We start from the raw sequence: 12,019 nt of genomic DNA, 5'->3' as shown, positions 1-12,019 counted from the left end.
CTAATACTTTGTCAAAGAGTCTAAAATATTTAATTAAAAAATAATAAAAGATTTTTATTTGGAAAAAAAAGTCAAAAATAACATTTAGTGAACTTAGCTCACTTATTGACTATCTAATCTTCCCTTGTCTTTTAAATTTGTTAGACTATCAATAGTGAATGCAAATCATGTAAAATAAATAAAAAACGCGATTAAACGTGTTCAAATTAATTACAAAACGAATATTCAAACCGTTATTCAAATTTGTTTTAAATAATAGAGTTTTTTGGATGGCTCCCACTTAAGTGGGCGTCATAGTCCTAACTGCCCACTTAAGTGTGCAAAATTGCACGGCGCCCACCTTGCTCCACTTAAAAAATTGCAAATTACCCTCCTTAATAGTCAAACCCTTTGACCATTAAGTGTGAGTTGTAAAATTTCTTATAAACCTTCCTCATATGAAAAGACGAAATTATTCCTCAGACAATTTCTTTCCATACCTTTGTTTTCTCCAAGAAGCTTCATCGAAGTAGAAGTTCCACCGCATCCTCAACCTCCCTTGACTTCGGCAACCGTACGTCACACACTACACCATCCACTTCTCCTCTAACTCCGGCGAACCCACACTCCCCCTTGAAACTACTACCCACGTGAACCCTAACCCCAACGCCATTTCCTCTTCAACCTAACCTTTGCAACTAAGTGCATAACCTCTACAACCTAACCCTCCATCTGCAAATTGGGACTCTTGATTAACACTCACCATGAGCTACAGGGTCTTCCTTCAATGATATCAGGTATGGTAATGGTTATTTGGCGCGTGAGCGCACTCACACACACACACCCAACGTTGGTTGTCTACCTTGTTTCATTGTTTGGCTTTGAAGCTTGCAGTTAAATGGTATACACATGGTGCTCGACAATTTGGCTTTGTGAGCACCTTGTGTGCACGAGCACACAGTGTGAGCATGACCCCCATGCAAGGCCAGAACCCAACGCAGGCCCATCAAACACTCCCCCTCACCCTTGCGCGCGAGCCCAGGTGCCCAACAAAGCACAATGCCACATTACAGGCACATGCGCCCCCACACACACCACCCTTCGCCCCCCTGCGCATGCTCAGCTCCCCGACCCTCAGCTTCAGGCCCCAACGCACCCCAACTGATCGTGTCGTTAACCAATCAAAAATAAAATTCTATACTAATCTAGCTAGCAGAAAGTACGGAATCAAACTATGACAAATTAAAAGGATAAGTTACTAAGATTGAATTCAACAAAACCTAATTTAAATTAAATCTATTAATCAATGCAAAAACTTTAACTTTGAATACATGAAGAACTTTGGGATTTCAAATCCCCAATGCTTTTCATTAACTGATATAACTTTACACTTCAAAGCAAATTAAGGATGATCTTCTTAGATATGCCCTATCTTTGCAAGACTATTGTCTTTCGCCAGAGCTTGGCACGCTTAGTTTGCTGAGCTATACAACATCTTTGGCCAGACTCAAACACAATCAACTAGAAGATATAGAACAATCACATTAATGAAATAAGCATGGTTCATCTACATCCCAAAGAAAAGGAACTAGCTACTTATTATAACAAAGTTCATAAAACAAGATGAAATTTAGAAAGAGAGAGAGATGTGGTCTTCTTCTTGAGCAATGAGTGAGATGAGAGCCAAGATCCATGTTCGCCGTCTCCTCCTCTTCTCTATGGTTGGCTTCTCTTTTATGTATCCTGTACACAATGAATCTATTCTCTTTACCTTTCCATTTGACCATTATTCGTTCGGATTCTGGAAACACTCAAAACTAGAAAGTTGTAGATATTATTGTTATCTTTCCATAATGTCTTGAATCACTGAAAATCCGAGTTCATACGAGAGAAATATGTCCAAAATACTCAAGATGGGTCTGTTTATCCAATTTTCAGATCTTATTGCCAATTTTGTTCCTTGGACCTCCACTTGTTTTCAATTTGGCTAATATTCATGCTCTCATTGCATAAATTAAGTTGGATCTTAGCATTCATGATTTCTTGGGCAGCAAGATTGAATCCAATGATTTAAAATCCTCAAATATCTAATACATTTGCTAACTTTGCTCCACATTATCTCTAATAACCAAAATCACCTTATTCCTGAAAAATACACAAAAATAATCAATTAGCTCTCTTTTAATTAACTAAGTATGAGAAATAAAATAAAATAAATAATGATAAATGCATGTTTATCACCAACACCCAACACCTCAGCACCCACACCCCATCACCCAACACCTCTACCATAGTACCCACACCCAACACCCCCAGCACCTTGCATTCAGTAACAAGCATCCCCACCCCACAACCACCACCATCCATTGCTTGACTAGTTTGTTATTTCTTATATGTATTGTATAGGAAGAAGAAAGAAAAACTGTTGAAAATATGTGAGAGAGAGGAGATTTTAGGGTGGTTCAGTTGTAATTAACCTACGTCTACTGTACTTTAGGGTTTCTACTATGCTTCAAAACAATGTATTACATATTTTCTTATGGAAGGATGCTCTATGGGTTCCAGAATTCGTGACGACCTGAGTTACTAAGTTATAAGATCTCTGATAAGGTTTACAACTATTTGAATTCTAAGTTGCTTTGAATTGAATATCATTTATTGGACTCAGCTTAGACTATCGAATCTTACATTTTATTTGATAAATTTTTATTTTTAATTTGTTAACTATCTAATCCAGTACTGTAGGGTAAGCGGTGAACTTGAAACATATAAAATAAGTTAAAATGCAATTAAATGTGTTCAAGATAATTAAATAAATAAATATTTAAACCTTCATTCAGTAATAATATAAGAAAGATGTCAATGCAAAAGTTGTTCTAGCGGTAAGACCCATGTCTTGAAGTGAAGAGGTTGTGAGTTTGACTCTCACAAAGGTGTTTCCCTTGAGGATGTAGTCAATGTGTGCATAAGCTTGCCTGAATGAACCTCAAGTTTAAAAAGAAAAAGATAATAATAATAATATAAAAAAGATTAGTTTGATCCGTGTTCATGTCATGTACGTAGAGCAAAAATTTCAAGTTTGATTAACTAATATAAGATTTAATGAGACTGCATATGGAGACATTAACATGGATAAGATTTTTTTATTTAATTAAAATGAAGTAATAGTTTTATATACTTTGATGTGTTTTGGTAAATGTCTGAGAAAATAATGCATTTGATTTTCCACTAATTGATCAAGACAACTAGGAATTTCCCTCCTTCAAAAGATTTTCTTTCTCTACAAGTTCAAGGTTCACAATTCTTAGGGTTTTTTTTAGTTGAAACTGTTGAAACCGCTGGTTCGGGCAAAGCTCAGTTCCTGGGAGGAGGAAGGAGGGGCTTGTGGGGGGGGGGGGGGGGGGGGGAGAGAAGAAGAAGAAGCAAGAAAAAACTATTGAAAATGCGTGAGAGAGAGAGAGATGAGATTTTAGGGTGGTTCAGTTGTAATCAACCTACGTCTATTGTACTTTAGGGTTTCTACTATGTTTCCAAACAGTGTGTTACACCCTTTCTTATAGAAAGATCTTTGTGTTTCAAAATTTGTTGTGACTTGAGTTATTGAGTTATAAGGTCTCTGATAGGGTTTAAAAACTATTTGAATTCAAGTTTGAACTGTACAAGAGTTTGAGTCCAGAGACAATTCATCCTGAGTTATTATCGCATGTGATGCAAAGAGTCCTTCTGATTGATAAACTGTTATCACATGAGATTGATCAAAGCTTGAACTCATATCCTGTGCAGGAGTCCATTAAGGTCAGGATTTTGTGTGAGCAATCCTTGTGAAGACTTATTCATAAACTTATCATTAGAAGAAAAAAATATTCTAAGGTTCAAATATGTTTCTAATGTGTAGTCATTAAAATACTTATTGGTATCTTCTCAGCATGGTTGAATGAATTCCAAGAGCAGGTATCATGACATAGGGAAGACTTTGTCCAATGTTTAATGATCTCTTTATTAAATTTTGGGAGATTTCCCAACATTTGTGTGACTATGCTACCTGAAAGGAAGATTATCTATTTATTTATTTCTCCTAAATTACGAATTGTATAATACAAACAAAGTGATCAATATCAAAACCCTATATAAACCCTAATCTCCTCCACTATGTTATCCAACAAACTCTCATAGCTACTGCCATTTTTTATTACATGTAACTGGTATGTGTCAAATTAGTGATATTAAAAATGAAGTTGAAAATCAAGGTTGAAATTCAAAATTTAAATATTTTTAACATCCAACGGCTGGAATACTTGACCGACACATCCATAGCTACAAACAATTTGAATCCACAAATCAAATGCTAGAGGGGAAGTAAAAAGAGATTAATTATTCTTTAACTCATTGGGAAAGGGCTAACCAGTCTAATACTAATACTTTGTCAAAGAGTCCAAAATATTTAATTAAAAAAACAATAATAAAAGAATTTTTATTAGGAAAAAAAAGTCAAAAATAACATTTAGTGAACTCATCACTTATTGACTATCTCCGCCCTTGTGGCGTGTATTTCCGTCCTTGGGGCGTGTTTGTGTCAGCCTTTGTGGCTTGTCGCCTCTTTGGGCGTTTGTGATGGAGGATACGTATGTCGTATTCCTTGTGTGCTTAATTGTTGTTGTGGTTGGTACAACCACTATTCTAAGGGCTTATTGGGTTCGACCCATTCCTTAGCTAGGATGACCTTGTCTATTGCATGTATGACATTTGGTCAATTTCCATTCCTTAGTTCGGACAGAACTTTGTGTTTTCATGCATTTATCCTTTGTATTTATTTCTTTTCTTTGTTATGTGTTTGTATTTCTTTTCAAGTTCATGAATGAAGTTTTTCAGCTTCTTACCAAAAAAAAAAAACAAAAAAAAATCACTTATTGACTATCTAATCTTTCCTTGTCTTTTAAATTTGTTGAGTATCTAATCAAACGCAGGGTGAACAGTGAACAACACAAATCATGTAAAATAAAATCAAAACGCTTAAATGTGTTCAAATTAATTACAAAATGAATATTCAAACGGTTATTCAAAATTGTATTAAATAATAGAGTTTTTTGGATGGCGCCCACTTAAGTGAACCTCATAGTCCTAACGGTCTACTTAAGTGGACAAAATTGCATGGCACCCACCGTGCTCAACTTCAAAAATTGCAAGTAGGGCTACAACTTGGCCGGGCTGGGTCGGACTTTTGCAATCCCAAACCCGGCCCTATATGTTTTAATTTGAGTCCATTCCTGCCCTGACCCTAGTTTAGGGCCAATGATTATTGTCTCTGGTCTTAAGCCCTACAGGGACAAGCCAAGCTCCATTCCTGCCCTAATTGGCCCTAATTTGGCCGGGTTGGGATGGGTTGGCCTTGATTGGCACTATCCCTGGCCCTAATTGGCCATGACCCTGATTAGCCTTGTCCTTGGCCCGATTGACCCTATCTTGGCCCTAGCCTTAATTGGTCCTATTCTTGGACCGAAAATATCAAATTTAAATTCATAAAAATAAAATAATAATAAAAATAAAATTATCATAAGTTAACTAAAAATAAAATTCATAGAAATATAAGATGATTCAAGTTGATACAAAATGATAAAATAGTCAATAAGTTGATAGTGTTGCTTTAAACATAAACAAATTCATATTCCATAATTCTATATTGATCTTTGAAAATGTCTCATTGCTTTGATGATTGAAATTGAAAACCTCTCATGTTACTTTGGTGATGGAAATTGAAAACCCCTCTTATTGATATCCTTATTATAAAAAAAAAAAAAAAATCATATTCAAAACTTTGTTAACAAGTAAATAATTTAGTATTGATATTTTTTTCGTAGTTAAAGAAAATTATATTTTAGTTACAAACATAACTATCTGTCTTGAATAAATTTTTTTTTCCTTCTCTCTCTCTCTAAAATATCACATTGGAGGCAAAAGAAAGATGTCAATATTTATGATGAGAAGTTGGGGTGTAGATTTATTAGGTATTAATTATTTATATACTAGTTTTTATTATTTATAATATATTATTTCAGCTTAGTAAAAAAAAAAATCAATGGCTTTTTGGAACTAAAAATGACTTAGTTTGAAAAATAAAAATTATCTTAAAAATAATATAAAAAGTGAACTTCTAGTTTAATATGATCAAAATGACTGAAGATCAAAGTCGAGACTTATAGCTATATCAATGTTTATGTGAAGATTAGGGTAAAAATCTAATACATGATCAGGGTCAACTTAACATTAAGACTAGAGCCAAAATTAGGGTCAGGATCGAGCCAAAATCAGGTAGATGCTTACTACATTGGTAATGAAGATATAATTTATTTTCATTAATTTTTACAAAACATGATCATGTTTTTAAAATTTGACACGTGTCAAATATTCACCCATGTGGATTATAATTAATTCCTCTTCATATGGGTGGAGGGTCCAGACTCAAATCAAAGCTAAAATCATAGGCCTAGATCGAGGCCAAGATTATGGTCAATATCAAGGCCAAGATTAGGGCCAAGATCAATGTCAGAATCAGGACCAAGATCAGGGTCAGCATCAGGGCCAAAATCAAGGTCAAGATCAGGGCCAAGATTAGGGTCAAAGTCAGGGACGAGCCGGGATGGGCTGGGTGGACCAAAGAGTAATCCTAGGCCCACCCTTGGCCCTAGTTCAAGACCAGAATATTTTTGTCCTAACCCGCCCTTAGGGCCAAAATCTTTAGCCCAAGCCCTATTCAGGCTCATGGTGGGTCAGGGCCGCTAGGGCCAAACTTGCACCCCTAATTGCAAGTTACCCATCTTAACAGTCAAACCCTTTGATCGTTAAGTGTGGGTTGTAAAATGTCTTATATACCTTCCTCATATGAAAAGACGAAATTATCCCTCAGTCAATTTCTCTCCATTTACCTTTGTCTTCTCCAAGAAGCTTCATCGAAGTCAAAGTTCCACTAGATCCTCATCCTCCTTTGGCTCCGGCAACCGAATGTCGACACGCTACACCATCCACTTCTCCTCTGACTTTGGCGAACCCCCACAAGATGCTCAACTGACTCTGAAATTCTCACTAGTGTTTTCCTCCTACAATTGCAATTGATGTTCTTAAACTTTAGATAGTCACCAATACAATCATCAACACTGGAAGTTGGCATCCTATACAATGCATATAAAAAGTAACAAATTAGTCAAGCAATGGATGGTGGTGGTTGTGGGGTGGGGATGCTTGTTACTGAATGGAGGGTGCTGGGGGGTGCTGGGTGTGGGTACTGTGGTAGAGGTGTTGGGTGATGGGGTGTGGGTGCTGAGGTAGAGGTGTTGGGTGTTGGGGTGCATCGGGGCTTGGTGATGGGGGTCAGGGAGCTGGGCATGCGTTGGGGGGGGGGGGGGGGGGGGTGGTGTGAGGGTGGTGTGTCTGGGGGCGTACGTGCCTGTAATGTGGGAATTTCAGTGTCAGTTTAATAATTAATCTCATCAGCCTAGCAGCTGGTAAGAATTAATTGAGAACTAAATCAAGTTTTCAATCAAGAGGTAAAAGGAAAAATAAAGATTTAATTTCATCAGTCTAGCAGCTGGTAAGAATTAAATGAGAACTAAATCAAGTTTTTCTAATTTACTAAATTTTGTCTAAATCCAGTGCCTGGTTTGGCTAATCTCAAAAGGAATGTGTTACATATGACCTAGAGAATAGGTTTGTAGTTGCAGGAAAATAGAAGATTTACAGGTTAAAGAATCAATAAATGGAACTCAAGAACAGCATAATACAACACTTAGGCTGCACACAATAGTGCGGTTTGATTTGATTTGATTAAACACCAATCCACATTGACACAAGGGGTGTATTGGTAACAAACAAGGGATCTTGATCAAAGAGAGATCATCAAACATAGATGCAGGGAAAAGATGCAATTTCTTTTCTACATTCATGTTTAGTGATTTCCCCCCTTTAAGTTACAAACAAGCTGATAAGAAACTGAAATAATAAATTGATAAGAAACTAAAAAGGTAACCTAAACTGATAAAAAACTGAAATAATAAATTGATTCAATGACATGGTCAAATTTCAAGTCCTTCAGAATTTTATGAAAGCTGTACATTAGAATCAGTAAACAAGGGTATTAGAAGTTGTACATTCTCGAAAGATGTACATTATAAGCCTTGGAAATTTTGAGAGAAATGAAGACACTAACCTGCAGATCTTGCAAAGTTCAGATTCCCAATTATTAAATAATCATAGTATGACTGAACACTTTACAAGAAGATCTGAAACTGAACAACGTACATCAAGATCTGAAATTGACAGCTTACAAGATGTGAAACTGATTTTAAAAAAAAAAAAAAAATCAAAAGGCCACTTATGGATTTACAAATAATCCACCTTCTAGCTACTGTGTTGGTCTCTAGAAGTCTAATAATGTCTGTATTCTTACCAGAATCCACCTGTACATTTTTTTTCCTTACTGAATAAGACAGACTACAGAAACAACACTACTCTTTAAAAGGAGAGTAACAGAAGAGAAAGAGGAAGAAGCTTGGAGTTTCTATACAAGAGACTACATTAATAATATGTTGGAGTAACTTTGGGTTTTTCTCAAAACCTTAATTGAATTCCATATAAAGATTAGAATACAATATAGTGTTTAAAATAATTATGCATACCTTACACCAGACGTATGTTGAAGAAGATTAATTTAAATCTTGAGTGCCAAAATGTACAGAGTGATGGAGCTTTCTCCAATCTCCTCTTCTTTTTTATTGTACCTCTTTCTTGTGGAGAGAGAAAAGAGAACAAAAAACTTAAGTGATTGGAGGGATACCATCATAGCTATCTATAGTAGCAATCCCAAACCCTAGTCCATTTCCACAATGGACCGGTTTGACCCATCTCAAACCTAATGGCATGCATCGGTTCGATGTGTTGAAACCCCCATCAATTATTAACCCCAATAATTAATCAAAACCCACATATTATATTAGGGTAACCCTAACATAATATACCTTGTATTCATCCCATAGAAATTATAGCTTTTTATATTAACTCTGCTCCACTACAAAGAACACACAAACTTCAACCTTGTAAAATAAGCACATCATTCTCTTTCAATTATAATCTAATACATAAAAACTTTATAGCAAAAGAAATAAAAATTCGTTGGTTTTCCTGGTTCTTTTGCATACAAATTAATTTGCTGCAAAATAAATACAAATTCCTTGGTTCTTTTGGTTCTTCTAGTTCCTCTTTGCCATTAGACATGTTTAAAATCGTTTTGCATGTTTTTGATAATAGGAGACCGTTCTTTGTTTGAAAATAGGCATTTGATAAATCTGTTCTAGAAATATGTCCCATTGGGCCCAAAATATGAAAATTTTAATTTTCAAGCAAGGTTGTGGGTCGAAGAGTAAGGTGAAGGGGTTCAAGAGCAAGGGTTGTAATGAGGATGGTCTTAAGAGATCTCCCCATCTTCGTGACCAGTTTATTAAGTTTATGTTCCCTCAATAAAACAAGCGAATATTATATGTTCTGCATAACCTATTATTTAAATCATTTTTATCACTGGTTCATTCCTAATAACAAAAGAATGTTAGAACAAAAACCTACCACCTATTTTTCTATTTTTGTAGAACGAAAGAACACCAGAATTGTTCTCTTCTAGAACCACCAAACGAATAGTTTCTTGATCAATAAATTTAACATTTTTTTTAACAAGGCGAGTATATAAAGATAATACAGTATGTAGGTTAGACAGTAAATTTACAACTGAAAGAAGTGCCATCCCTGCATTTTTTCATGAATGAATCCCTTGAAGGACTGGAATTAATCTCGCCAGCGCATCAGCAGACCAGTTTGTCTCACGAACTTGATGGGTCACCATATCACTGAATTGAATCTCTCTCGAAGCACAAGAGAATAAAAAAAAGATTTTTAGGTTGATAAAAAATAGAAAATATTGTTTCAATTCTTGACTTCTTTTCCCAACCCAAGCGCGCAAACACTGGTCCATTTGATCATTTTTTCTCAAAACACTACGTCATTGCCAAGTCAAACAAAATAAAATAAACCTTCTCTGAAAATATTTTCTTCTCTACAAGCTCACAATATGCTGGTTTTTTTTTTGTAGAATATGTTTTCAATGCAGTCGACACTACATAAATAATACCTCGTACCCTATGGTTGGATGAATTCCAAGGGCAGCCACCATGACATAAGGAAGACATTTTCCAACGTTTAACGATATCTCTATTGGATTTTTGGAAATCTCTGAACACCTGATGTGACTACGTTAAAAGAATAGTACAATATAATACAAAGGGATTGATCTCAAAACCCTATATAAACCTAGTCTCCTCCATTTGTTCTCCACCCAACTCTTTGGCAGAAGCTGCACTTCATTTCTTTCTTCTCACCACTGTTCTACTTGAAATAACTTCCCTTCTGATGGGTGCCTGGCTCATTCTTCTTCTCTCCCTTTGTCTTGGTGCAACCCTCAAATTCTTCATAGATCAATTCTCCCACATTAAAACCAAGAAATCCAAGTTGTTCAATGATCCAACAGGCCCTCCTGCAGTACCCATATTTGGCCATGCCCTTTTTCTCAACAGGAACTTGTCAAATGGTATTGGATCATTTATCCATGCTCTCCGCCAAAAATATGGTGACTTCATCACTCTCTACATTTTCTCTACCCGCGCCATATTGATTGGAAGCCACTCTTTAGCACATCAAGCCCTTGTACAGAATGGTGCAGCCCTTGCTCATCGCCCTGGACCTGTCACCCCTGGCTGTGTACTCAACAACCATCACCAAGACGTTGGGTCCTCTTCTGACAATCGTTGGCGTATGTTTCGTCGAAACCTTAATTCTGAGCTCCTCACCGCTTCCCGATATAAATCCTTTGGTGCTGCCCGCAAATGGACCTTGGACGTAATAAAGGATGGACTGAACAAACAGATTGCATCAGGTGAGTTCGACGTCCCTGTGAAGGAACATATTAACCTGGCCATGTTCTGCTTGATTCTCTACATGTGCTTTGGAGAAAAACTTGATATGAAGCTCGTCAAAGATATTCAACAAGTGGAGCATAGTCTGATTTCAAATTTCATCAGGTTCAATCTAGTCACCTTGTTCCCTAGGTTTGGGAAGTTCTTTTTAAGAAAATCTTGGAATCAGCTACTTGAAATCCGGAGCAGGGAACAAGCAGTTTTACTTCCTTCCATTAAATCTCGCCGAGCTCGAAGGGAGAAGACAGAAAAAGAGAACCCAGCAGATGGGCACATTGCGCCATACGTCGATTCACTGTTTGATCTTGAAGTCACAATTGAAGGAGGACGAAAGCTCACAGACGAAGAAATAGTGACTCTTGTCAGTGAGTTGTTAGATGCAGGCACCGACACGGTATCGACTGTGTTGGAATGGATCTTGGCTCGCCTAACGAAGCATCAGAAGATCCAAGAAAAGCTCTATAATGAAATCTCAAGTGTCGTGAATAGCTCTGGATCGGAAGAGGTAAGAGAAGAGGATCTCTCAAAAATGCCATATTTGAAGGCAGTGGTATTGGAAGGGTTGAGGTTACACCCACCTGTCCACTTCACTTTGCCACATTATGTTAGGGAGGATATTGTATTAGAAGGTCATGTAATCCCTAAGAATTCTATAGTGAATTTCATGGTTGTTGAAATGGGTCGGGACCCGAAGGTGTGGAAGGATCCGATGGATTTCAAGCCAGAAAGGTTCATGGGTGATGAGGCAGAAGTTGTGGATATAACTGGTAGTAGAGAGATTAAGATGATGCCGTTCAGTGCAGGAAGGAGGATTTGTCCTGGGTATGCATTGGCCACCCTTCAGCTTGAATATCTTGTAGCGAGTCTGATCTGGAGCTTCAAATGGACGGTTATAGATGGTGAAAATGACATTGACTTGTCAGAAAGGGACGAAACAGCCACTGTGATGAAGAACCCCTTGAGGGCCCACGTGTCTCATCGGTAGAAGAATTAGGGTTTATGGCTATTTTAAGTATTTACAGTTGGTGAAGATT

The 12,019-nt window shown here is 36.8% G+C and overlaps 1 pseudogene; it reads left to right on the top strand.

Moving 5' to 3' along the window:
* Nucleotides 1–10,422: 10,422 nt before the first annotated feature.
* Nucleotides 10,423–11,970, top strand: LOC149001752 (cytochrome P450 89A2 pseudogene; annotated as a pseudogene).
* Nucleotides 11,971–12,019: the final 49 nt, after the last annotated feature.

Source organism: Hakea prostrata, chromosome 10 (genome assembly GCF_041222555.1).
Source record: "Hakea prostrata isolate BN-2017 chromosome 10, UWA_Hpros_2, whole genome shotgun sequence".
NCBI lineage: Eukaryota > Viridiplantae > Streptophyta > Magnoliopsida > Proteales > Proteaceae > Hakea > Hakea prostrata.
The sequence above is the reverse complement of the archived record's forward strand: the minus strand, read 5'-3'. Positions and strand labels throughout refer to the sequence as shown.